Below are 8,997 nucleotides of genomic sequence, written 5' to 3'. Positions count from 1 at the left end.
TTATAATTATCGTCGTTATGTAAACTCCATTGCATAAAGTTGGTGTTTCTGCTGTGCGTTTTACGCGGACGAACGATGCCATCAGTGAGGCAGACAAAGCTGGATCCAAAATTCGCAAACTTGCTCGATTTGTGATTTTTTTTCGTCTGTGTTCTTCAAAGATTGGCATTGTCAACGTGCTTGTGGGATAGCATAGAAGCAATATTGTACAGTCGCCTGCAAAAGTTTGTGGGATATGCAACGCGCGGCCCAGCGGCGCAAAACTAGAGTTCCTCTATATAGCTCCCGTAGGGAGCTCGCAAAACTGCATCGCTGCGACATCTGCAGCCAGCGGGCGCCGGATCGAGGCTCAAGGAACTGGCGTGCTAGGCGTGCTTTGCGCATGCCTGTCCTTTATTTGTTACCAGATCTCTGATTATTCGCTTGCCCAACGCCTGCTTCGATATTCGCGGCCGCCGCTGTGGCGCCGCGTGACCACCGCCGTCGTTCTCCTATCAATGCTGCTACAAAACACGTAGCCCGCTGCCGCCGTGTGCGCGGCGCGCAACGTTGTCTGAACAAATCTTATCTTCCACAGGCACTGTTGGTTGAGCCCGAATTATATTCTAATTTTTAACCTAAGCGCCGATAAACTGTCAGCTGACCCAGAATTGCCGTCCGCCGCTCATCCCTTTAGCTACCGCAATTGATGTTGGTGCGTGCTCGGGGACCATGCCACCCTGCGTTCCAGAGGACCAGAGAAGACATATAGTCCGCCTGTTTTTGGAAGGGGTGCCCCAAAAGGAAATATGCCGCCTTACGGGGAGGTCTAAGTCGGTAGTGACGCGTGCAGTAAAAGTATACAAAGAAAATGAATGCAGGATTGTTGACGCGCCCCGCAGTGGACGGCCCAGAGCCACCGAAGAAGCAGCAGATCATCTGATCATTTCCGCTGCCGTGGACGATCCCTACTTGACCGCCCAAGAAAATAAAGAAGAGCTTGGCATCAACGTATCTTGCGACACCATTCCAAGGCGCCTCAAAGAAACCGGATTGAAGAATTGCGTCGCGGCACAAAAGCCTTACTTAACCGACAAACAGCGCCTGCTCGAGCATATGAGCACTGGGCTTTCGATGACTGGGGCCAAGTCATCTTTACCGATGAATCGACGTTTTCCACACGTTGGGGCCAGCAGCAGCGTGTTTGGCGGGGTGAACTGGAGGTATGGCTCAAATGGACGTCTTTGACACAATTTTGGAAAAATGTGAAATAGAAACGAGAATTTTAAAATGAAGAATAGGGATCCTCGTCGTGCCTTTGGCGAGCATTTTAATGCACAAATATGTGTTAAGTAAATTACCGCTGCATTTGTTTCACCAGCTGTTAATGAGAGCCATTTACATACTCCTTAGGACCACAGTTGCTACATGGAATATTTTCTTTTACTCTAGCAAATGCTCTCAGTAGCACTGGTTTTTTGATACAGTAAAGAGCCATAACAGTTTTAGTGTTTACCGTTTCGTTCACACTCCCCGGCTTGTTAAAACGATTATTCTAAGTTTTACTTTCTCCGATGCTATCTATAGTAATTCTTTCTTCGCTCTGTTCCTATGTACCGACCGGAGTACACAAAAAGTGTTCTGTCCAGTGGCAGCTGCAGCGTCTCCGTCTGGGGAGCCATCAGTAAAGAAGGACTTGGCCCAATGTTACGAATGATTGGGACCTTCAATTCCCAGTCGTACGGCGACATTATCAAGGACAAGTTAGTGCCATACGCACTCGACGGCCCGTTTCCGGATAGTCTCTACTGGCTGCAGCACGACCGCAGCCCTGTCCACACGGCGCGTGCGGCTGCAGCCACTCCGGACTCTTGCGGAGTGCTGAGGGAAGCATAGCCTACGAGCGGCGTGGACCTAAACCCGATAGAGAATGTGTGCGGTTTGATGAACAGGCGTCTCGCTTCCCGTAATCTGCCAGTTCCGAAGGCTGATGCTCTGTGGCATATTATTCAAGAATGCACTGAGCTCTGCGCCTGAAACTGTTAGGTCTCTGTACTGTATGGCCGCGGAGAATCGCCGAAGTGATTTCTGGAGAAGGCAACATCGCCGGTTATTAAATTGCGCACAAGGTTGTCGGCCTGTAAAATTTTTTAAGCAAGGACCTCATTGTAAATACATCGTTTTCTCCATTAACTATTGTTTGCTTCTTGTTTACATCTGTGAATGCCTTGGTAATGATTCACCTACACAAACATCCTTGGGTGGGGCATGTCTAACATCTCACGTTCGGCGCCCCCATGGACGCTCAATGGCGAGTACATTCAGAATTCAATACAGTAAAGAGACGCAACAGTTTTAGTGTTTACCGTTTCGTTCACACTCCCCGACTTGTTAAAATTTGTAGAGAACGACTTTTCTGATAGCAGAACGCAAAAAGGATCCGTGTTCCGTACGGTGAGAGCAAGTGGAAGTAAATTACGGACCCAGATGAGTGCAAAGCGCGTTTACGGGCCTCCACTCTAACAGAAAACAAACTCAGAACTATTGAGTGCAGAGCAAATACTCCAGTTCGTACGTAAAATGTTTCCTGTGAGGACACGGAGGTGCACCGATTATAAGCGGCGGAGCACACACCTAAGTTTATTTGAAAAGAAATGGGAAAACATTTAGAGCCACCACTCTGTGAAGGATATGTCGAGCTAGGCGGAATCCGAGAAGCTCACTAGAGAAACAGGTTGTTTGTAAGAGTGGCGCTGACTTCCTAGCGAAAAGACGCTGCCTCGCGGGGAATAGCAGAACGCTCTTACGTCGTAACGGGATACTTTCCAAGAGAGACTACAGTCGAACCCGGCTTTAACGAACCCGGATAGATCGAAATATGCTATATATCGAACAAAAATAATTCAGTTACGGAAATACATGGGAAACATATTCCTTATAACAAAGTTCACATCCAATATATCAAACTTTGGGCGCCTAGAATGGCCGCCGAAATGCATGATCTCGGAGCGGCGATTGAGATGAGGATCGGCCGCGACCACGGAGCAAGAGCCGCAACTGAGACATGGCGTCTCGCACGGAGCGACGTGACGCCCAATACTTTCCGGAACTGTTCCTGATGCGCGGGACTCGCGACGGAACCCGCCCAGTCAATGAGTGCGGACCAAGACAGCCGCATCGGTGAACTGTGGGAAGAGCTCGCCAACGTTCCCGATGATGTCGCCAGCGAAATCCGTCCGACGCTTATAATGAAGCGCTTTCGGCAGTCGATGTGCTCCGCCAATGCTTCTTAGATTTTTGAGGACACGGACTCGAACTGGTGCAAACAATGTTTCGTGTAGAGAATGCTATGCTAGTTGAAGCCGCCAAAACAAAAGTGAAAACAAAAATCACCGTTTTTTTTTTTTGCAACGTGGGCAGTTAATGCGGAAAGTAGCTTTGATACTATGATAAATCTCACGAGGAGTATTTCGCCACTCGCTTTGATCGCCGCACGCTACTCCTCGGAAGCGTACCCCAATGCTTCCAAAGGGAGTGAAATATGGGACAAACGTTTTTACTCCTAGACAGAGTGCCCAGCACTCCTCGACGTCTTAGTGTGCTTAGACTGCCATGTATTGACAGCAGATAGTATTTCTGTATAATTTACAGCTTCACTATAAACTAACTACAAGTAAATGTGATTCGTCGTAATGCTAACGTCGTCCTCGCAGCCCATTTCAGTTTAATTTTTTTTACATGATACCTACGTTAGATTGAGAGCTGGATCATTCATCTTAAAGTTTGCTTTGCCGCAAGATTGTATTTGGTGACGAGACTTTTTTTTATATACAACCCGTCGACACACGCCGTTTTCGTCAGAAGGTAGCGTGCATAGCTCCTGTAAAATAAATTTATTCTTCGACCATCACATCCCCTGGAAGACAAAATTTGTTCAGACAACGTTGAGCACCGCTCAAACGTCGGCCGCGGGCTACGTATTTTGTAGCACCAGTGATAGGACAACGACAGCGGTGGTCACGCGGCACCACAGCGGCGGCCGCGAATATCGAAAGCATGCCACGGGCAAGCGAGTGATCAGAAATGTCCGGTAACAAATAAAGGAAAGGCACGCGCAAAGCGCGCCAAGCACGCCAGTTCCTTGAGCCTCCATTCGGCGCCCGCTGGCTGCCGATGGCACAGCGATGCAGTTTTGCGCCGCTCGGCCGCGCGCTGCACATCCCGCAAACTTTGGCTGGCGACTGTACCTATTGGTGGCCTTTCAGAGGCAGCACTGGGCGTATTTGAATGCCACTGTAAGAGTAATGGAAAGGCAAAATTGAGTCGAGAAAAAGTTTGCCTGAAGAAATAAGGTTATGCTCCGTGCCGTCTACAACCATATCTCCCGACTCCATAGAGACATGGTGTAAAAAGTGAATGTATATCGGGGAGCTTGCATAGTCCCATAGCTCGGCAAAACTGGATGCCACTCACTCACACTCACTCAAAAAAAACTTCACTCACACTCACTCAAAAAAAACACATTCTTCCCGCGAGGGGAACCATGGGTAGATGCGATGCATCGTGGGGTTTCCGTTGCGTTTCCGTTATATTGTTTCCATTTAGCGTGTCAATTTGTTGTTGTATCCATTATATTACGTACGGTTGCGCCGACCATTGCGATAGCAGGCCTGTTAGTCTCCATTCAAATCATCGGTGGTCATAGGATGTCATTGGAGCGGCGGAACAACTGAGCGGAGCGGCGCAGTTACCGCTTTTATATGTACCGCGCGTTTACGGTGAGGGGAATGAGAGAGAGCAGCGCATGCACATGTGTTGGATGTTTAACGGAGCGCTAACGCGCGCTGACGCACAGCTGGCACGGCGACGGGAGCGAGCGCTAACACGCAGATGGCGTTGCGGTGACAGCGGCGTTAGCGCGCAGCTGGAGCGGCGAGGAAAATGAGGGAGGGATGCGGACTACGGACGACGGAAGACGCCGGAGGAACAAGGCGAGTTAAAGAGATGCGTCGCATCTAATATATTTATCCTAACGCAGTCACTCGCACTCGCCACTCCGGCCTCACCACGCTCACCCACTAGCACTCACGCTCGCCACTCCGCCCTTACTACTCACACTCACTCGCGCTTACGCTGGCCACTCGTCCCCACCATTCGCACTCACGTTCACGCTAATCACTCCGCTCTCACAACTCGCACTCACTCGCAGTCACGCTCGCCACTCAGGCCTCACCACTCGCACTCACTCCCTTTCCCGCTCTCCACTCGTCGTCACCATTCGCACTCACACTGGCCACTCCGCCCTCACCACTCTCACTCCCACTCACGCTCGCCACTCGTCCTCACCCCTCGCACTCACTAGCGCTCACGCTCACCACTCATCGCCACCACTCGCACTCATCCGCGCTCACGCTCACCACTTCATTCACCACTTGCAATGGCCACTCACACTCACTCGCAATCACCACTCGCTTCCTCCACTCACACGCACTTTCCACTCCCATCACCCACTCACGCTCATTCACAACCACCGCTAATTCACATTTCAACTGACTGTTTTTTACAGCACGGGAGTTTTAACTTCGCCCTTATCGTAAACCACATCAATCGGTTCATTTTGCGGAGACCTTCAATGCGGCCCAAGTGACACCGACACCACTACGTTACGTGAAGCGAGAAAAAAAATTAGGTGTTTTAAAAGATAAGCTTCACATTGGCTATGAGGCATGCCCCAAAACAATAATTAACTCCTACTAACTTGATCCAACTGACAAAAAAAAAGCCTGTATTGCGGGAATTAAAGCTCGAAGCTTTCTCCCGTGCAACCTGAGTCAAAGTCACAGTTTAAATAGAAACTGATGCAACAGTGTTAGGATGGCGCAATTGGATAGACGTCGGCTTCATATCGCGGGAAACCCAGGTTCAATCCTCACCAAGGGAAAGGTTTTTCTTGAGGCGCTTGATGTGCCTTTGCTTAACATCATCATCGTTTTCTGAAACCCACTGTGTAAAGTTGGCTTTTCTACAGGGCTTTTACTCAGGCTACCACGCCATCAGCGAGGAATAAAAAGCTTCACATAAAAAAAATGGCGAAGTTTGCACTAAGTTGCGCAAGGCTTACACCACAACGAAGCTGGATGATTTCTTTCTCTGTGGGCACTTTCTTTCGATGTAAGCACCACAACGCATTGCATTAGGTTTGAAATTGTTTATTTACATATTGCATAGTCGCTTTTCACTGCGGTAGTAGTAGTCATTGTCATGTCAATCTATACCGTTGTTCATTCATGACTGGCGGGTCCGTGTGGTTTTGTCAGCAGGTGAAACCGACTTCACGAACTGGGCGTCTGTAGCGCGAGGTGTCTTGTGCTCCCCCGTTGAGGCGCCGACATACGTGAACTGTTGTCTCGGTATTTTTTTTTTTTTTGCGAGCGCCATGCGCAAGCCAGGGCGACGCCAGGCGCTCCTCCTGAGGCGCTTCCTCTTGCGCTCGGTAAACAGCCGTAGTAACTATGACGAAGTTTTTTTTATGACGCCGCACACCGCACACATTACGGTCAGCAACAACAGCCTCACTGTTAAAAGCACACGCTGAAAAAGGAATAACACGTAACCTCCCAAAGCGGCAGTGCAGCTGCTAAGCGCAACAGCTAAAAAATATTTCTCTATGGCGACAGCCTTTCAGCTTTAACGGCAGACTCCAGGCAGTGGCGTCTGCTACTTTGCTGGGTCGATTATTGCACCCTCAATACATAAAAATGAATTTCACCTCCGTTTTGTAGATTGCGCTTTAGGTTGCATGGTGAAAAAAATTAACACACACGAAGTGGACAGTGTGAGCGCTACTGTAAATTGATTTATTACAAGTACATTATTTCCGTGGAGACCAAACAAGTCGGAAGTGTTACAAGATACAAATAGAAGGGGTGGAGGGGCAAGTGTACCCTATACCTCACAGGTGACAGGCGGCAAAGCATCATAAGCTGGCAAAAGATCCCATGTTTTCTATCAAGTGCGTTTTTAAATATGTAGAAGAAGTTCAATTTTTAGACCTCATTTCATACCACGCGTGATCACTCCCTGGCCCTATACACCAGCCATGCTCATTGTCGTTTTGTGATTTTACTTATGTTTTTGCTGACTTTTCGTAGTGTTTAAGGTTTCACCCCTCATATACAACTATTGTTTTGGCGCTCTTTGCCCCAGTTGGCCTTGCGCCATAAACATCCAACCATCATCATCATAAGCTGGCAAAAGGCACTTTTTTTGTTTTAATTCTTCAGTAGCAGCGTATTCTCTGCAGGACGCTTTTGATTTATTATTTGGTTTAACACGCCAAAACTACGCAGGTTATGAGGCGCGCCGTAGCGGAGGGCTCCGAATTCATTTTTACCACTTGGGAATTTTTAACGTGCGCCGAATCTCGAAAAAACAGGCGTTCTTGCTTTTCGCCTTCACTAGTAAAGCGGCCGTCGCGGCCGGCAATAGAACCCACGTACCTGGCGCCTTTTCTTCCCATGTGTCAACTCTCTGTAAGCTGCGTTTCATTAGGTCTATTTCAGGCGAGGTCAGAATAACTGAGCATGAGTTCATGTATGCGCTCTGCTCGCTTCATATGTGATAGACTTCCGAGGTTTCGGGTGTGGTTGGGTTATTTTTCCAAAACAATAATTTTCAAACATTGGGCTGCACTCTCAATAATCCAGTGCAGCGACAGATTGCCTGAGGGGGCTGTTTGCTGGCATGTGTAGCGGTGTTCTTGAAGCTTCTTATTGAGGCATCTTGCTGTCTCTCATGGTGTCCATGCAAATATTGTACTGGTAATAAATAAGTTTATAGCTGCGTTTGTGCTGTCCCCTTGGTTCGGGTGATCTCGCTAATTTTCTGTACCATGAAACCTAAAACGCAGCCTCACAATAATGCGAACCCAAGTAGACCTCTCCTTGCCACTGCTGACACCTCTTTCACAATTGTTGTTTCCCTCGTCACCACCGATTTCTCTTTCACAAGCTTCGCAATCAGCTGATAACGGCGGTAGCGTCCTTATCAGGCGTTACCAGAGCAACATGCCGGCTTTGAACGCCAACGTGAGCCGATAATTTTTCAGCATGAGAGGCTTTCCGCGCGAAATTTTCGCCCGTCTATTTTACGCCTAAGCACGCGGCCATAACCGATTGCCGGGTTCTGCGTGCACTGGTTGGTGTGAAACGTATTACCATATACACTAGAGAGTAATCTGGCGCTAGCGTCTATGCGTCTCACATCAAGGCCGTCTGTGTTGTCATGGGCCGCCATTATACATCACGCTCGCCTTAGTTTCATCATTGGCTTCGATAGAAATGTTTTAGTCACCGCAAATTTAAACAAAGTGCCACAAAAACGCAAAAAATATTGGGCACTTATGTAAGTGGAAAAGAAAAACAGGCTGTTTTAAAACTAAGGAAAAAGGAAGTAAAGCGTACTTTTGCCTGAACGGTTGTGTCTGGTATTCCGCAGTCCAAGGTTGTAGTTACGAACAAGGTTAATATTAGGGGGGGGAACTCATCGAGACTGTGATTTTATTAATTTAACCATTTTTGCAAATATTCAGTTGCTTGAAGAGTTTGGAAAGTTTTTTTGGAGCGTGCCTATTAAAACATTGCCTTCGTGGTGAACCGGAGCACGACCGCCAACTACTTTAACAAGAAAAAAAAACGTAACGTCAGAGTCTTGTACGATGACAAGATAGGACACATAGAAGCGCCGGTATCTGTCGTATCCCTGTGGTCGTATCTTGTCTTCGTCGAAGTATGTTTTGTTTCTTCTTGTCGTTGGCTACAAATTCAGTGGCGGCATATTACCCACACAGTCATGCGTCCTTCGATTGCAGAATGAACAACGTCAGGTGCGATTACGCACTGCCTGCTGTTTCACCAAACACGGCTACCACAGAACAGGGAGGATTTTGGCTTCCTTGTAGGTCACAAACATTTTAATGCATAGTGAAGAAAGCAAATCCCGAAAACCCCTTAAGAATCC

The sequence above is a fragment of the Haemaphysalis longicornis genome, unplaced genomic scaffold (genome assembly GCF_048455015.1).
Source record: "Haemaphysalis longicornis isolate Haplotype H1 unplaced genomic scaffold, Haemaphysalis longicornis Haplotype H1 scaffold_2, whole genome shotgun sequence".
In the NCBI taxonomy this organism is placed as follows: domain Eukaryota; kingdom Metazoa; phylum Arthropoda; class Arachnida; order Ixodida; family Ixodidae; genus Haemaphysalis; species Haemaphysalis longicornis.
This window is presented reverse-complemented; position numbering follows the sequence as displayed.